Here is a 4,098-nt window from a genome sequence, read left to right on the forward strand (position 1 = left end):
TGCCAAATTTATCAGTACGGTGGACTTATTGAAAGGATATTATCAAGTGGGACTCACGGATAGGGCCAAAATAATCTCGGCATTTATAACTCCATTTGGTCTTTTTCAATATTTGGTTATGGCGTTTGGCTTTTCTAATGCTCCGGCCACATTCCAGAGGGCCATCAACTTCCTAATTCAGGACCTAGGTGGGACGTTCGCCTACCTGGATGACCTGGTGGTGGTGTCGGACAGCTGGGACGAACATCTGGTGCGTTTGGAGATACTGTTTGCACGACTGCAAGAGACTGGATTCACCATAAACCTGGCTAAATCTGCTTTTGGCCGGGCCTCAGTGACTTACCTGGGACATATCGTTGGGCATGGTATGGTGAGACCCAAGGACGCAAACGTTAGAGCCATCTTGTCCTTCCCCACTCCAAGGACGAGGAAGGAACTCATGCGCTTCCTGGGGATGTGCGGCTACTACCGTCGGTTCTGCAGTAACTTCTCCAGCGTGGCCGGACCCCTCACAGACCTTACCAGTTCTGCGGTCCCTTACATCTGGAACCAGAGGTGCGACCAGTCTTTCCACCGCCTCAAAGCCTTCCTTGCCTCCAAGCCTGACTACACCTCGCCCTTCCATCTGCAAATCGACGCTAGTGGTGTCGGAGTGGGGGCTGTGCTCCCAACCCGACCCAACCACTGATGTTCTTCACCCTGTGGCATATTACTCCGCCAAGTTGAAAAACATCAGACCAACTACTCGACCATAGAGAAGGAGGCCTTGGCTCTGGTGTTGGCAATAAAGAAGTTTGAATGTTACCTCCAGTCTTGCCCACAAACAACCCTAGTCTTCACCGACCATAACCCACTCACGTTCATCCAAACCAACAAGACCTCCAACCAGCGAATCCTCCGCTGGGCTCTCCTCACCCAGCCCTATAACCTGATTGCAGACTCCTTATCCCGAGCTCCAGTGGAAATGCAGCAGCTACTCTCCAGACGCACCAGGTGATCACCTCCTTCGCGCCCGCGCTACGGAGGTCTTTGGAGGGGGGTGTTTACGAACCCTCCACCCAGCACTACGAAGCACGCCATCTATTGTCCTGATCTACCTACCCAGCACCACGAGCAACGCCATCTAGGACGAGACACGAGTATGACTCGTCTTAGTTACCACTCCGAGGTTTCCTTCTCCCTATCCTGGTTGTTGCGTCACCTCCAATTCGAGGAGAGAGCACTTGGCTCTGGGAAGTGACCACAGGATCATCTATCCTCTAAACCTACGTACGTGCAGTGACTACCTACCGTCTTCTACAATACTCAGCCTTACTCGTCAGCCATCTCAGCTCCTCACTTAAGTACTAGTATCTCTTGTATTAATTTCCCCACGTCCACTTGCTTCGAGATTGTTTTATGTTTATTAATATGTATATACTGTTAATGTTTAGGTTAAGTTTGGTTAAGGGTAATTTATAAGCTGAATATTTTGTTAAGGGATTTATGGTACTCTATTATATACAACGAAAACTCGCATCCTTTGTCTACCCTTTTATAGTCCGATTGTCTTTGTTTTTTATTGTTGTTACCTGTTGGGATCTGGGTAGACGTATAACTATATTCTAAATCCCCAACTCGTAACAATAGCCATCTGTTACTGCCGTGTCTTTCCATATACCTGTTTATTTCATTGTAATAGGTCTGGATTAATTTAACTTCTTCTGGTAGTCTGTTGTTGGGTAATGTTCTAAAGTGTGAAGTAGGAGTGTGTTTGGTTATAGATGTTTTTATTGCTGAGTGCAGTCTGTCCATTTCTGAGTCTATATCTTCTGTTGTTTTCCCTTGTAGGTTAATCGAGTGGTGATTACTTAAGTCGTCTTTGAAGCTGTCCCAGTCTGTTTTACTCATTTTCAGTCTCTTTTTTTGGTATCTGTATGGGGCTTGTTGACAGTGTTAGTATAATTGGCAGATGGTCACTGCCTGTATTATATGGTAATTGAAAAAGGCTTTGTTGTTGGTAAAAATTTTGTCTGGTGTCGATTGTGTATTGTGATTTCTCCAGGTTGGAAAGTTAGGACCCAGATGATTGATTTTCCCTAAATTTATTAATTGATTAAGGGCGTTTCCCACGACGTTATTATTTGTATTGTCAAAAATCCTATGTCTGGCGTTAAAGTCTCCTAAGATGTACATCGGATGACTATTGTTAGCCAATTTTAATAGGTCTTCTATAGGTAAGTAGTAGCAATAATTACGTCTCCTTGAGTTGTATTTATTTTTATTGCTAGAAATTCATCCTGGAAGTCATCAATTAGTTTAAATTTTAAGTTTCTTTTAACCGCTATCGCTACTCCGTCATTTTTCTCGCCCGATTTATTTCTTTGGTTTACATAATAGTTAAAGAGTTTTATGTTGTTGTTTTCTGTCTCACCGTGACTGTTTATTAGTATAATGTCAGGGTCAATTTCGATATATATTACTTAGGTTAATTCTCTCGGTCTTCCAGTTTCTTACGTTGTGTTGTATTATTCTTAAAGTTCTTACTGTTTGTCTATTGTCCATTATTTCTTATACTTGGATTGTGGCAGTTGTTGTGGAGACCTATCATCCTGTTTCCCGCTTCTGACTCTTCTATACTCTGACGGGTCTACTATTTTAAAGTCTTTGGCCGTAATCTTTAGTTTGTCCGTAGTAATTAGTGACCAGACATAATCTTCACTTAGGGATTTTTCTTGATATGTCCACTTGTATATCCCTCCTTCACAGTTTTTTACTATTGTCCCTCCTGTTGGTCTCGATGTTGGGATTCCATGTTTTGTTGTAGTGATAACTTTTAATCCAATTTCTTCAGCAGATTCAGGTTGTATATTGTGATCAGTTTCCATCTTATCTTCTCTCCTCCTACTCCTTTGTCTGTCCTTTTGTTATTTCTATCTTCTCTTTGTCACTTCTAGTCATTTGTCTGGGATCTCTATCAGTCGCTTGTGTTCCTTGTATCAGCTGTTGCTCCTTGCTCAAACCTTTGTTCGTCTTGATGTAGTCTTTCTCTCAGTTCGCTTGCATATGTTGTCTGAAATAGTTTTTCGGATTGTGGATTCTCTGGAAATATCATCTCTGGTAGGTTATTCAATTTAAACATTTTCCTTAATTCCTCATTGTATGATCCGGGTGCAATGATATTGTGCAAATGTGCATGGATCATACTAATCATTACCTTATCATGTATTGGCTCACTTAGGTTTAATACTGTGGATTCTGGTCTATGAGCCTCTTGGACCGCTCTCTTTGCTATTTCGACGTATGTCGTATCCTTCTTGTCTTGTTCCTTTTTCCTTGTTTCTTGTACTTTATCATGTGTTTTTTATTGGGCATGCCATTGCTAACGTCCTATGTCCTATGTATACATTCCGTTTCTCTTACAGTTGAGACAGCCAACATGTGTATTCTTACATTCAGTGTAGGTATGGTCGTCGCCTGCACAATCTGAGCAGTACTTTTTTCTTTTTCCGGACAGTCTCTCGTTGTGTGTTCTTCATATTTGTAGCAGGAGAAGCAAGTTTGCAGACTGATGAATGTCTCCTTCTTTATTTGATGTGGTGTGACTGACATGTTGAATATTAGAAAGCCCTGTTGTAAAACTTTCTCAGCCATTGACACTTCTTCAAACATGAGTATAGTCCTTTATCTTAATGACTTCTTCAATCTTCATCCACCTATTTTGGCGTTCCAGTTCTTCTTTCAGGTCTTCCTCCCGATCTCTTGATCGACTTGACGAACAAAAACTGATCTTTTTGCTTTTTGTTCTGGTGGCATGACAACAATAAGGCCTTCATTGTAAAATATATCTCTTGCTTCTTTTGAAAGGATTTTATCTGAATCAAAGTCATCTTTACAGATTACTTTAAAACCTTCATTGGTGCTGAATATTCTAGTTAGTGGGACTTGCAGTTTGTTGTAAGTGATTTCTGCCACTTTTTCCTTCCAATGTCCTTATCTCTATGTTTTATTCTAATGCTAGTTGTCATCTTCTTGATTACATCTAATCCTACCTATAACACAGGGCTCCTGCCTGGGAGCAGTGACCCCCCCCCTCTTGGACGGGCGTCGGGCTCTGCA

Source organism: Homarus americanus, unplaced genomic scaffold (assembly GCF_018991925.1).
Source record: "Homarus americanus isolate GMGI-L3 unplaced genomic scaffold, GMGI_Hamer_2.0 scaffold32520, whole genome shotgun sequence".
Taxonomy (NCBI): domain Eukaryota; kingdom Metazoa; phylum Arthropoda; class Malacostraca; order Decapoda; family Nephropidae; genus Homarus; species Homarus americanus.